Genomic DNA, 16,011 nt, shown 5'->3' with positions numbered 1-16,011 from the left:
TTTTCTGAACTGAATTTTTCAAGGGCAAAATGATGATGTAGTTTTGCGAAATTAGATGATTGTAGATGATGTAGTCTAAATTCACAGAAACTGTTGGGGTTTTTTTACAACCGCAAACCGTACATGTATGTACAATGACGTCTGTGCAGCTTTTGTCACTATGAGTGGTGTTGACATGGTCCATTCAGTCGTATCAGACTCCTGAATGGGCCTTTATAAGTGATTATCATCTCATAAGCATGGGGGAGTATGTGGCCTTGTCCAGGTCCAGTAGGTTGTTATCAGCTCATTCAACAGGCTGATATATTAATTGGTGGTGGCGCCCCCTAGTGGCTGTAATAATTACGAACGAATAGTAGTAATAGTATAAAGTTGCTGTAACCTCTTATGCCAGAAAGTAATTATAAGCTACAGGCCAAAAGTTTGGAAGCAACTTAAATTTTCTGTTCACAATGGCTTTCTTAAAAACCAGTATGGATTCTTTGGATTTTTGGATGTGTTTACTGCATGATCATACTTTACCTTTATTGAATTAAACTATTTCTTCAATTTACCTTTAGGTAAACATTGATGTTACCAGACCATTGGTGAATAAATGTTAAGAAAAGAAAAGAAGAGCTTAGTTTTAGGGTTGAGAAGATTTGGAAGAGTCGCAACTTCAGTGCAAAAGTTAAAAAACAAATCACAGTTTGCATTATTCACTTTAGCTCTTTGGCTTTTGAGAGTTTGGATACAAAAATCCCAATAAATCTCAACTGTGTTCATATCTACAAATAGCAAAATAGACAAAATAGCTAAAATTGAAGCAGCTGAGTAAAGAAACAAGAGTTCAGATTTATACATTAAGGAAAGAAGGATACACAAAGTCTAAGCAATAAAAGCCAAACCCTGATAAATATAGTAAAAATGTGTTCTAATAAGTGACTGATAAGTGAGAACAAATTCGATGATATATTAGCAGGTGAACGGCTATAGCATTAGAGTGAAATGACATGATGTGAATAAATCTTACACCTCTGTAAACATTATTTAAGTCCTTATTTTGTCCTATAACTCAAATTTAACACATCTAGACGTCTTTCAGGGGCCTAAATGTAGGTATTAGATGACTTAATAATGAAAAGGTCTCCACTTTTATCTGGCCAACTGACTGAGACCTTCGTCTTGGTTTCCTCTTCAGTTTAGACGCATGCATGCGGCGTCTAGAGGGTTGTTGCTTTAATGCTGACACCAACAAGTCTTGAGCATCTTTTTCTCCTCGCCTGCCTGGTCAGCAGCGGCCAGTGACCACAGGTGACCTCCTCCTTCTGGACTTTGGTTAATCCTTTTGTTTTAAAAGGACCCTCGTCTGGTCTGGATTGGACTAAAAGTGATTAGTGATGTTTGTTGCTGAGTCGCCCTTTTCCGTTCCTGTAGTTCTGTCTGCAGGTATCATGCAATATTTTGAACTTTAATAGCAAGTCAGCTTCTGCATGAAGTCGTTGACAGTGCAGTAAGATATATAAAACATATAAATGCATTTAAAACAAATGCACATGCTCCTCTCACCACTCTGTGTCGTGCACGAGCATAACCTGCTAATCACTGTGTAGCTGATCTCATTAAAAGATCTAAGTGAGGCAAAAAAAAATCTTAATCTGTCCTTTTTGGAGAGTCAAAAGATGCATGAGTAAGTGCTTTGGAATTCTTGTTTGTGCATGTTAAAGCTGCTATATCTATATTTATATTCATACTGATAAATTCTGTTTATACTGTGCCATATTGCCATATTTATAACATTAATCTGTTCATACCGTCATATTTATACTATTTATACTATTTACATCTCCCAGATTTGCCTTCTTGCTTGTACATATGTTTTTACTAGGGCCGGGACTCGATTAAAAAAATTAATCTAATCAATTAGAGGCTTTGTAATTAATTAATAGAAAGTAATCGCATTTTAATCGCATATAAATATTTGACCTGAGAACAGTGAGAAGTAATTTTTTCACATGGATTTTTAGTATACCATTGAATAATGACTGAATACATGAACTTAAGCAACAAAAATATTATTTATTTTTGTTCAAGTCCAACAGACCAGTGCAATTTTTGCCATCAAGTGTAGCAATAGCATATTTAGCCGCTAGTTGTTACATGTTTAGCATTGAGGTGATACTTGAGGCTGGATGTGCTGCTATGGTGATATGTGAATTCCTTGTTGCATAGCAACACAACCATGCTCTTATCGACGCTTCCATCCGTTGGTTTTTAGTAACTAAATGTCCCATCATCCACGGGGCCAACCAAAGCCTCTCATCAGCTTCTTCCTTCATGTTCACTGTGGTTTGTTGTTGTCTGAACTCATGAACGCTAGTTGGTGCTCCAGTATAATCGGTCCGCCTGAAACTCATCCAGTGAGAAATGTTCCGCAGTGCAAAAATAAGTGAGATTAAAATGCGTCAATTTTTTTAACGCGTCAATTAATAATAATAATTAATTAATTTAAGTCCCAACCGTAGTTTTTACATTTATATTTTATATCTTTTACTTATATTTAATATTTCATGTTTGCACCGGGGATAAGAAGGAAACACAGTTCAAATTCCCATGTGTTCTGTACATATGGCAGCATCGATAAATAAAGTTGACTTGACTTGACTTGAAAGGTAGTTTTTGCACAAAAGAGTACAAAAGACACATTTTGCATGCACTGAAAAGTATTTTATTTCACGCCAATCCGTATAATTCTCCAGTTTAATGTATGCTTGTAATCGTCTTTGTAACATGATTATTACAGTAAAACCTTATTGTAACTTCCAGGTTTGCTGCAGCAGCCTTACATTTACATTTACATTTACAGTAAAAAAAAAGACATGATAGTCTTTGTTCTATTGTTGGTCAGAGCAGCCAAACATAAAGCTCCTTTCATAACTGCGGCGTCCCGTGTGATATTCGCTCACACCCAAGTCTCACACAGTCTATAATGGAGAGAGAGACACAGAGACGGAGGGGTGGGGGGTCTCTTTAGTCTCATGCTTCACTAGTAATTTGTCAGCGGGCATGAATGGTCTCCTTCATCAGGAGTGGAGACAGCAACGAGCAATCTGAGTGTGTGTGTGTGTGTGTGTGTGTGTGTGTGTGTGTGTGTGTGTGTGTGTGTGTGTGTGTGTGTGTGTGTGTGTGTGTGTGTGTGTGTGTTCTTGTACTTCCTACATAGTGAGGACCAGAACACGTTTTTTAACCAACAGAGTGAGGACATTTTTGCAAAGTGAGGACATTTCGGCCGGTCCTCACTTCTTTAAAGGCTTTTTTTTTTTTTTTTTCAGACTTTATTTTAGGGTTAAAGGTTACAATGAGGTTTATGTATTAGGGTTAACTTAAGGGTTAGGGAATAAGGTTATTATAGTTAAGAAAAGGAAACGAAATAACGAAAACTAGAATTGAAAAAACATGTTCGTTTACTGAAATAAGAATGAGAGTTTAAAAAAAAAAGATAATTAACTGAAACTGTATTTTGTGGTTACAAAACTAACTAAAACTAACTAAAATTATAGTAAATGTCCTTCGTTTTCGTCTTTGTCAACTTTTTTCATACATTATGAAGATGGAAAATTTACTGTGACCTCTTTTAATCTCCCACCCAATAAATACCCCATTACAAAAAACTAAAACTAATAAAAACTAAACTAAAACTAGCAAACTCACTCTAAAAACTCATTAAAACTAACTGAATTTGAAAACAAAAATTCACAATGAAATTAAAACTAAAGCTAATGAAAAATTCACAATTCCAATGAGGGCCCTCACAAAGATAGAAGTACAAGAATTTGTGTGTGTGTGTGTGTGTGTGTGTGTGTGTGTGTGTGTGTGTACACTAGTGGGGGTCCGGCTCTAAGCCTCTTGTAGCCCAGACCTCCTTTGTATGGGCCCACCATAGGCCGTTCCCCAGCAGCCAATCAGAGGCCAGAGAAGGCATTACTTCACTGGTGGTGGCCGTGTCAAGTTGGACCAGCATCCACCCAAAAAAAATGCTAATTTGAGGCAGAAGAGGAGAAGCAGGACAAAAAGGAAGAAAAGTGTGATTCTGTAGATGAAAAAAAAGTTCACTTTAGAACCTGGAAACTCCAAATTAAATGCATGATTTTACTAGTTTGTGATGGTCAAATTAATACCAGGTAAAAGAAAAAGTGCCAAATAAAGAAGGACTAGAGCTGAAACATTCAGTTGATTGATAGTTAGTTAGGTGACAAATTTAATATCTAAATAATGTGTTTTACGTTTATTTTCTCATCAAAATATATCAGAGGATATTTAAGCATACACTGTTGCCCATTGGATTTGAATAATTTTGAAAATTTAAGTTAAAAATCAATGTTTTTGTCAATTGTTATTATAAAGATTCCAGTTTAGAGTTAGTATATGGAAAATATTTCATATTTTGTGTTTTTATCATTTAAAACATGGGTTAATATTCCTAAAAGGGCATTAAATTGTTAAAATTATTTAAGAAATACATGTAAATTTCATAGTTATGATCAGGACTGAAGTTGGTCAAACGATTTAATTCAGTGAAAGTGAAGGAAATTATTCATATATAATATTTTTACAGCATTTTTTAAGAACTGAACATTTTTTGCACCATAACATTTTCTGAAGGGGTGCACAAGGGTTAAATGCATCAGTATATACAGTAGTATACACTTTATCCGTCTAGAATAAACACATTGTCACAATCATTTCATGGAAAGAGGTAAAAAAAATATATTTTTTATTCCAACCTCAAGAGTGACCATGTAGGTTGTTTCTTTTTCTTTTTCTTTAGGTTTATGATTTGATAACCTTACCCTCTATATACAGTCATGGAAAAATGATTAGACCACCCTTGTTTTCTTCAATTTCTTGTTCATTTTAATGCCTGGTACAACTAAAGGTACAATAGCCAAAAACAAAATTATAACAACAGGAATATCTCATAAGAGTTTTAATTTAAGAGCTGATATCTAGACATTTTCCATGGTTTTATTGATAATGATTTTGGTTATTACCAATAAAACCATGGAAAATATCTCAATATCAGCTCTTAAATTAAAGCTCTTATGAGCTATTGTTGTTGTTACCATTAAAATTAACCAGAAATTGAAGAAAACAAGGGTGGTCTAATCATTTTTTCCATGACTGTACAGTTTACTGATGTCTGAAGACCGTTTCCCTCGTTTTTTTGACCCAATTTGAGTCCATTTTTGCAGCCAAATGCTTGTAGATTTTAAGTCAGCAGCACGCAGGATGTTTTCTTTGACTGGTGGAGTGAGAGCAGCTGTGTCTCAGGAGGCAGAGCGCCAACAGCTCCTCATGTCTACGCTTCATCAATAAAACACATGAGGAAGTCACCGCATGGAGCCAGAAACAACTCAGTGTAGACTCAGGCTGTCTGAGGGGCAGGAGGGACACAATACAAACTTTATGCCCTTTTTTCTTTTTTAACCCATAAGAACCCAGGTGACACTTTAAATCTTCTAGAATCTCCCATATTCAGCTTTATGCTTCACATTAACTCATTAAGTGGATGTGACTGGAAACAGAAATCTAAGAAAAGTAGCTAATTTCAAAAAGCTTATTTTTTGTTACTAGGCTAACTTTAAACCCTTTTAACAATTCTAACAATTCTAATCAGTTAATATGGTGTCCTTTATTGCATTTAACCCTATTAGGGCTTGTTATTTGGTTTTATTTATTATGATTTATTAATATTTTATTACTTAATAACAAATCTGAAAAATAATTTGTTGTTAAACGGCACAATTAATGTCACACTTACACTTACAACTTAATATATGTTGTGGAGATGCAGAGAAAAAGGCAAATTTGTGTTTCTGTAAGCAGAAAATGTGCCGAGTTTATTCATATTAAAATAAGAAATATCATAAAAATAAATACCATAAACGCCCAATGTGACATATTTGTCACATCACATATCTTTGACATTTAGGGGTTGTATTTAAAGGAAAAAAAACATCATAATTGTGTTCTATGTGGTCCACTTGGTCTCTGGTTTATCCTCCATGATTTTCTTTCAAAGATAAATGTGTCTGGGTTCTTATGGGTTAATTTGGGTGTCATTTTAAGGCCACCCTTAGAGGGTTTTCTCTGTTTATGGGCACCCCAGAGGGTACTTCATTAAGCTTTTTCTACTAGAAGAACACCCAAGAGGGCACTTAATCACGTCTTTTAAATCACTTCTAAAAACCCACTTTTATAAACTTGCTTTTATGTAATGCTTTCTATCTTACAACTCCTTTTTACTTATTTACTTTTTACTTTTTTACTCTTTTTACCTTCTAATTCTGTGTATCTGAGATGTCTTGGGATTGACCCTACTCCGTCTTTTATTGATTTTGGGGGGGGGGGGGGTTTAGCCTTATGGCATCATTCTCCTTGTGATTAACTTTTCTCTAACAAAGTTATTATTATCATATTCTCCACTATAAGAGCACTTTGGGGTGGGACTTTATCATCCTTTCTCCATTTCCAGGCCCCCTAGAGATGCACTTTGTCATGGTTTGGCCACTGGGGGCATCCAGAGGGCAATTTTGCAGCATTTTTTTTAACATGTTGGCACCGAAGGTGGTGGTCGCTGCCTCTGCTCCTGTGTGTGAGTAAATGAGATAATAAAAAATGAATTCTACCTGAAACAAATCTCAAAAAATGTCAGAGTCTAACTTACTTGACACGTAAAGACTCAAAAATGACATTTAGTTCAACCTTCTGCTTGTGTGTGTGTGTGTGTGTGTGTGTGTGTGTATTTGTGTGTGTGTGTGTGTGCGTGTGCGTCCGTGTGTGATGTGCTTGTGTGTGTGTATTCGTGTAAATATGTGTGTTTGTGTTTGTGTGTGTGTGTGTGTATTTGTGTAAATATGTGTGTTTGTGTGTGTGTGTGTATGTGTGTGTGTGTGTGTGCGCGCGCGTGCGTGTGCGTGTGCGTGTGCGTGTGCGTCCGTGTGTGATGTGCTTGTGTGTGATGTGTGTGTGTGTGTATTTGTGTAAATATGTGTGTTTGTGTTTGTGTGTGTGTGTTTGTGTGTGTGTGTGTATGTGTGTGTGTGTGTGTGTGTGTGTAGTATGTGCGTGTGTGTAATAGAGTCAACTTACCATAAAAAACGACAAATTCTAGCTAGTCTAAGTCTAACTGACTTTACAGGTAAAGACTCAAAACAGACATTTAGTTCAACCTTTCTAGAGAGCTGCTGTCTAGGAAAGTAAAAAAGTGTGTGTGTGCGTGTGTGTGTGCATGTGTTTGTGTGTGTGTCTGTGTGTGTGAGCTGGACGGAGGCCAGCTATTGGCGTCCCGGCTGCACGGTCGAGTCTCCACTTCCAATTAAAATCTCACCCAGAAACGGGGAGCTGTACGTTTCCCACTGGAGTAAAACTATTGTACGAGGACACAAAGCTCCGATTATTGTGCTGCTGATGAATTTATGAATGGGCACAAATTGCCATTGGGGGGAGAAAAAAAAAAGAAAAAAGTGTCTCATTATAGTCGAGTGTTATGGGATTTGTCTTTGCGTGTGTGACGGCGTGTTACGGAACAATGTTGGAGCGCTAAAAAAATCTTAAAAATGGAGCTCTGGTATTCACATGTTGGTCAGTGGTTATTTCCTGCTCTGTCATGGGACAAAGTAAGAGTAAGAACTGTATTGTTAACTAGAAAATTTCCCCTGGGGAAAATTCTGAAAGGGCCACGGGGGCTACTGCCGGTGTGTGTACACTACGATGAGATTCTTCAGAGATTTCAAACTATACCCTTTAACCTCAAAATGTGTGTGTGTGTGTGTGTGTTTGTGTGTGTGTGTGTGTGTGTGTGTGTGTGTGTGTGTGTGTGTGTGAGGGAGTGAAACGTGTATCTGGAGGAGTGTGCGCACTTAAGCACGCATTTGTGTGTGTGTGTGTAGCAAAAATCGCATAAATTTACCTGTGTGCGTGTGTGCGTGCGTGCGTGCGTGCGTGCGTGCGTGCGTGCGTGCGTGCGTGCGTGCGCGTGTTTGAAGCATGTGTATGCATGTGTGTGTGTGTGTATCTGTAACTGTAATCACATCAAAGATCAAAGGCAATCAGATCAAAGCAATCAACAGAATTAACTGACACCTGTTCCGGCACAGTAACAGCAGAGGTGGACAGACTGGAATTTCTGGCCTCGAACAGAAAGCATTTTTGGCAAAACCATAATACCTATCATTGATCCGACTTCACTTTGAGCGTCCTGAGTTCTTCCTGAACGTCTACATATGTCTTTTTTTTTTAAGAAAAATTAAAAAATAGCAATCTAAAAAAGCTGTTACATCTCCCTTTTTCAGAAATCTTCCTGCGTTTTTAATATGGGAGCCAATGAGGCTGTTGATGCATGTTGGTGGAGCATCTGTGCGTCCTACGCCCAAACTATAACTCTGACAGCTTTACCAGAGAATTGTGAGGGAGAAGATACATTTTCCTACATTTCTATGTATAAATTATTTCTGTAGAGTGGAATTTGTGGCCTGGAGCGCAGTTTTCAAATTTATTTTTTGACAATTTTTTTCTCTCCCTCTACACTCTTAATGTTTTGTCTTAAAAGACAAAAATTATTTTTTAAAAAGACACAATTATTAAAAAAAAGACACAAAATGACCAAAAAAAGACACAAAATGACCAAAAAAAGACACAAAATGACCAAAAAAGACACAAAATTGTTTAAAAAAAAAGCCACAAAATTACCCAAAAAACACAAAATTACCAAAAAAGACACAAAATTACCAAAAAAGTAATTAAAGGGACCTTCCACACACAACACAGTAAAGTGCCATTCATATAAAACTCACATTAAACTTTCATATCAAGGTGGGGGCCACAAAATATCATCACGAGGGCCGCAATTGGCCCGCGGGCCGCAAGTTTAAGACCCATGCTCTATTCCCTTAAACACACCGTGTTGCCATATTGCAAAGACGTGCAACACGTAGTAATTCTCTGAGGGGAATCCAGGAGGTTAAGCTCACTGTTAAAGCTTAATCTCTCTCTTCTTCTTCTTCCATCTATCCACACAGGGTCTTCCAGTCGCCCCCCGCCCCCCTCCTGCTCTGTTGCAGGGTCAGTGAGTTTGCCCTCGGAGAGGTTTGTACAGGAAGAGAGGGCTGGAGGGGTGTGGCATGTTGACCAGTGTCTTTGATCACTATGGGGGTTACAGCCCCTTTTATTCCACCTGATCAACACTGTACTGACCTCGTGGTCGGACCCCCAGTGGAGAAACTCCTGCATCTGGGGCTCAGAGGAGGTGCACAGGGAAGAAACGCTTTCTTTAGCAACTTTTCCCTCACTTATTGAACCCGCTTTTCATTGAAATTCCATGTATTTATTACGGTAAAGTTCAATGTGCCTCCTGCAAACACCTGAAAAACACAAAATGACTGAAAAAACACTAAATTACTTTAAAAAGACACAAAATTACCAATAAAGACACAGAATTATTAATTTTAAAAAGACCCAAAATTATTTAAAAAAGACCCAAAATTATTTTTAAATATTAATATTAATATAATGTTAATATTTTATTTATTTCCCAACTTTTTCCTCACTTGAACACGCTTTTTCATTGAAATTCCATCTTGAATCGTCCCATTATGAGTGCAACCTCAGGGGCTCACAGACGTTGTCAAACAAACTTATTTAAATTGAATCATTATCAGCAATGTTTTATTACTATCACTGCAGCCAGATATTTTTATGCAAAACCTGCAAGAAAAGCAAAGAAAAGCTTTCATGATATATTGTCTACCTGGCAGAGAACATTCAGCTTTTTCTATCTTTGCAGAGGGAGCTTTACTTTGTCCCCAAAAACACTTAACATAGCTTTTTTAAGTTATTATCTTATTTTCTAACATTTCTAAACTATGCTCCATATATGCCACAGTTTAAAAGATGTGTTAAAGGGAGCAAATAACACTGGAGCTGGATTATTGGAGTTTGAAGAATGCAATAAATTGATTCAATTTGCAAATTGTAATAATGAGATAATGTGCAGCTATAATAGGGTTTTTCTATTAGTTACTGTGTGTCAATGGGTGAAATCACAAGCAAAGGTTACAAGTCGGTTTAATAACTGCATCAATGCTGCCATCTGCTGGTAATGTTTCCTGGTTTTGTAGAGTTTTGAAGTGGAGGATTTTTTTCAATCATTTGCATGAAGAACGATGTCAAAACTTACAAGAAGAATGTTTAAACTAGCAATTATTACATACCAATGTTTTAAAATATTTTATAATTAAATAATTGTTCCAAATTCTAACTTTTTTTTTTTTAACAATACTGATAAAACAAAACTACATGCAAAAAAAAAAAGAAAAAAGAATAATAAGGATCAGTCATGCACAGGATGAATCATCCAATGCAAACTTTAAAATAACAATGACACAAATACAAACACCTGTGGTTTGGGGTTTTTTGGCACTATTAAACTTCAAAATATTTTTTAGAGCATTGTTTTGACAATGCTTGTTGGTTTCTGAGAATATAAAATACATTTGGGAAAATCCAGATTTCTACTCAGAAACAGAAATAAAAATATAAAAGCATACGGTATAAGGTTAGATAACATAAAGTAGGTTATTAAAGATATAAAACATTAAAATGAACCAACATGTATGATGCAAATGTATTACAATTAAAATTTAAATACAATGATAAAAGCGTGTGCTTTTATTTTGTACATGAAACATCACATTTATAGAATAAATTATCCCTCTGTTAACATTAATTAATGCAAAATGTTCAAACTATACCTTCATTTGACATATTTAATTTAAATCTTAACAGTTAACATCTCATTTTTAATTGAAATCATAAATATCCTACACTTGTTTCATGATCTTATACATACAAGATTACAAAATCACGCCACAATTAAATATTTATGCCTCGTTGCATTAAAGGCGTCTGACCAGCAGAGGGCAGCATGGTGCTTCAGTGTGAAGTTTCTGTTTCTCTCTGTAGTGAGTCTGCATGTTCTTACTCTTCTCTTTGTTTCATCTACAGTCAGGTGAACTGAAAAAGTACCCTTTATCCCTAATAAAATCCCTAAATCCTCTTACTAAGATATTGGTGTTATATGAAACTATGGCCTTAAGATTCAATTAGCTCCAACAGAGCAATGCCTGCTTGTCAGGCTATATATTCCTCCAAAGTTAGGCTAAATTTTAGCAAGAAAAACTGGCGTGGTCATGTTCAAACCTTGAAATATCTGAATGAAAATTAGTTCTATAGGTACCCACAAGTCTCCCCTTTACAGACATGCCCACTTTATGCTAATCCCATCCAGGTTTAGCAAAAACCATGAAGTTTGTTTCATGCAGAAACCTACAAATGTGTTATTTTAGCCTTTTCTAAAGGAAGAACTAAAGTGGCCATGTTCAAAAACGGTTCCTTAACTACTTACCGTGAGATATCTGAATGAAAATTAGTTCTAAAGGCACCCACAAGTCCCTCCTTTACCACTTTATGCTAATCCAATACAGTTTTTTCCCAAAAACCATGACGTTTGTTTCATGTAGTCGCCTACAAATGTGTTATTTTAGTTCTTAATTTCAGCAGGAAAAACTTACTTGGCTCTGTTGGAAGTGGTCCTTTGACCACTGACCTCTGGTAATCTGAATAAAAATGGGTTTTATGATAACCCACGAGTCTCCCCTTTACAGACATGCCCAATTTATGCTAATCCAATCTAGGTGTAGAAAAAACATGACATTATTTTCATGCAGTTGCCTATAAATGTTTTATTTTAGCCTGTTCCAAATATCAAAAGAAAAAACCAACATGTCCCTGTACAAAGGGGTCCTTTGACCACTGACTTATAGATACCTGAATAAATAATAAATGGGTTCTGTGTTGACCCACGAGTCTCCCCTTTACAGACATGCCCAATTTATGCTAATGTTTTTGGCCAAAACAGTGCAGTCTTTTCCATGCAGTCACCTATGAATGTGTTTTTTTCAGCCTGTTCTTAATTTCAGCAGGAAAAACCAACATGTCCGTGTTCAACGGCATCCTTTGACCACAGACATCAGGATATATGAATAAAAATGTCCCCTTTACAGACATGCCCAATTTATGCCAATCCCATCCTGTTTTTTGCCAAAAATTCATTTTTTTTAACCATGCAGTCACCTACAAATGTGTCATTTTAGCCTTTACTAAATTTGGGCTGGAAAAACTAAAGTGGCCATTTTCAAAGGGGTCCCTTAACTGCTAGCCTTAAGATATTTGAATGAAAATGGGTTTTATGGGTACCCACAAGTCTCCCCTTTAACACTTTATGCAAATCTAATTTATGTAGCAATTTTGGAAGAAAAAAAACATGACATTTGTTTCATGCAGTAACTACAAATGTGTTATTTTAGCCTGTTAACATGGTTCTGTTCAAAGGGGTCCTTTGGCAACTGACTTCTGAATATCTGAATAAAATTCGGTTCTGTGTTGACCCATGTGCCTCCCCTTTACAGACATGCCCAATTTATGCTAATCCCATCCCATTTTTGACAAAAACGAAGCTTTTTTTTTTTTTTTTAACCATGCAGTCGCCTACAAATGTATTATTTTGGCCTTTTCTAAAATTGGGCCAATGAATTTGTTCAAAGGGGGTTCCTTAACTGCTTACCCCAAGATATCTGAAAGAAAAAAGGGTTTTATGGAACCCATGAGTCGCCCGTTTACAGGCATGCCCACTTTATGCTAATCCCATCCATTTTTTGGCTGTTTCTTTCATGCAGTAGGCTACAACTACAACAGTCTGTGAGTTGCATAAATTGGATATCACTGGAAACCTGAGACTCTTGTGGATCCAGTGAGCCTAATTTCATTAATGTGTGATAATGCTAGTCCCCATATTAGCCATTTCATTCAGTGTAAAACATCCAATTAAAAAGAAAACCCAATTAAAAAAAACAAGAGTACAGAAAAATAGAATAATATAGATTTTTTAAACTTGACCCAACTGTAGAGAATGACCTATCTGGTAAATCTGAAGTCAGATGGTTTTATTAGAGTGCTTTAGTGAGGTATACCTAATTAATTGGCAGTTTTGCATAAATTTGTATAATTCATACATGTAATTGAGCTAAGTGCCAGTGAATGGTGGGACAGACCCCTGTAAATGAATATGTTACAGACATTTGGAAAAAAAATAACCAAATCAAACATTTGTGACACATTTTGGGGTAAACCGAGGACAGTTTCTGTTCAGACTCCCTGAAGCCGCTGGACGTCCTCGTGTTAACTTCTAGCGTCCAGTTGTGTTTGTTAATCAGACGTTCAGCCTCCAGAGACGAGGAGCCAAATCAAAGAGGCACTCCAGAAAATGACAGCTGCGCCGTTGAACAGCAGAGGTAATTTACAATGCATGTCCACGAATTATTTAATTCAATCCCTCAACCGGCCCATCACGGCTCAGGGCAATTATTGAACCCCCCTCCTCCTCCCCCTGGTCCCCCTGGTCCCCCTCCTCCTCCTGGTCCCCCTGGTCCTCCTCCTCCTCCTGGTCCCCAGGGACCCTGTTGCTTTCTCTCTGCCCCCCTCTCTGCATTCAGGATCTGCCCCGCCCCCACTGACAGGACATCACCCACTCTGGTCCCCCACAGAAACAAAGCATCAGAGATGTTTCTAGAGAGACAGAATGGGCTGCATGTGGCTTTAAATTATTTTTAAAAATGTATGAGAAAATGTAAGCAAAATAACACAGCATCCTAACATTACTTCCTGCTTATATATCTGTAGGAAATGCACCCTCTGTGCACTTTAAAAGGAAATTCATAAGATATATTATCTGGAATTTTATACCAATTTATTAGTGTAAATTGTAGAAAATGGTAGTTAAGTGTGGCTTCTTAACTACCAGGTTAATATTTCATAACTTCAACATGTTCATCTTTTTATAGTCACTTTCTTTCTTCTCACTTTAAGGTTTTATGGTTGTTTCTGTCTCTTTGAAGTCATTCTGTGTCATTTTGTAGTCATTTTGTGTCTCTTTGTAGTCGGTTTATGTCTCTTTGTCGTCATTGTATGTCTCTATGTGGATGTTTCAATTCTCCTAGTATTCGTTCTGTGTGTCTTTGTAGTCATTTTGTGTTGTTTTTTAATTCTTTTTATGTCTTTTTGTAGTCGTTTTATGTCTCTTTGTAGTCATTGTATGTCTCTTTGTAGTTGTTTTGTGTCTCTTAGTAGTCCTTTCTGGGTTTTAGAGTTGTTTCATGTCTCTTTGTAGTCGTTTTTGTGTCTCTTTTTAGTCGTTTCATGTCTCATTGTAGTGCTTTTTATGTCTCTTTGTATTCGTTTAATGTTTCTTTTTAGTCGTTTTGTGTCCCTTTGTTTGGGTTTATTTGGGTTTTAGGGTTGTTTCATGTCTTTGTGTAGTCATTTAGGGGGTTTGGGTGATTGGCATCTTCCTTTTAGAGAGGGTTAGGGTTAGGGTAACGGTTTGTGTTCATAAATAATAATGCCAATCATCAGCAGCAACAAATGTAGCAGCACAAGTAAAAAACTGAGAACTAATGTAAAAGAAGAAAAAAAACTCCGTCTGCAGAATATTTTGTCCCATTCACTCAGAATTCCCACCACTTCTTTTATTTCTTTCTTTAAGTCTGTCATGTTAAAACACTCTCTGTAGCGATGAGTGAAGGTAAGTGAACTAGCAGCACACGTCTCTCTCTCTCTCAGCCGTGTGCAGCCACTCGCTGAAGCAGAACAGAGATAAGTAGGCGGATACAATAGAAATTAATTCAGCATGTTTAAGTGCAGCTGTCTGGTCACCACGGAGCAGGTGCCACCCCCACCGCCTCCCTCATTCATCCACACACCCTCCATCTCATCCACTCTATCTAACCAGCTGTAATAAATCCTCACAGTACTTATGTCCTGTTTCACTCTATGAATTATGAGCTCAGTGAGGAAATGACGCTCCGTCCCTCCGTCTTCACATCTCACAGCCAAACTCTTACCTCAACTCTCCTCGTTCACTGAGTCCTTCAGCTCTGTTGTCCCCTCCGTCTCACTGCTGGAAGAAGAATTAAGAGCTTTTACTGAAATAAAACAACTAAAAGCACAATTTAAAAACATTCCGTAACAAGTCAAGTTGAGTAAAAGTCCATAATATTCCCAAAATATAGAGTAAAGTAGAGAATAGAGCATTTTATTATATTATTAATATTATTGTTGTTGCTGTTGTAGCACTTTGAGGTGCATTTATTGTGCTAAACAAATAAAATTATTATTATTATTAGCAGTAGTAGTAGTAGTAGTATGAGAAAAAATAATATAAATAATAAAAAAAAATGTATTATTTTAATTAGTAAAAATAATGATAATTTACTAAATAATAATAATTGATAATTTATTTGTTGTTATATTTATTTATTTATTTAATTTTTATTATATACACTTGAAACTCGGTTTTTGGCCCATCAAAACTTTCTAGTTTGTAAGTTTGTGATGGGACAATCAATCTATAACTTTCAATAATATGTTAATCTGTGCATTGTACACCGTACATACATAAATCCTGTTTCAGTGTGAAGAAAATACACAATGAAATGACACAGATATCTGAATGTTTACATGACCTTTGACCTGCTAAGGAGGCATTAATGTTTGATTTCATACATAATAGACTTTGTCTGTTCATAATGAGGTTTTAATTCAGTCCTGTAGATGAAATATCACATCTGTAGGAACAAGTACACCCAAAAATCTCCAAAAAATGTCGGAAAAATGGAGGTATACATGCTTAGAAGCCAAAAACCTGCAAACATATTGTCCTTTAAGAGAAAATTGTGAAGGGAAAGGGTGAAATTGAGGCTCCTGATTTAGCCTCAGGCCTCCAGGAACCCAGAGCCATCCCTCCACCTCCACCACTTAAAAAGATCTGTTTCAGTGTGAAAAAAAGTACTCAATGAAATAACACACATGTCTGAAAGTCTTGACCTGCTAATCCTGGAATAAAGGAGGCATAAATGA

Source organism: Centropristis striata, chromosome 18, assembly GCF_030273125.1.
Source record: "Centropristis striata isolate RG_2023a ecotype Rhode Island chromosome 18, C.striata_1.0, whole genome shotgun sequence".
In the NCBI taxonomy this organism is placed as follows: domain Eukaryota; kingdom Metazoa; phylum Chordata; class Actinopteri; order Perciformes; family Serranidae; genus Centropristis; species Centropristis striata.
This window is presented reverse-complemented; position numbering follows the sequence as displayed.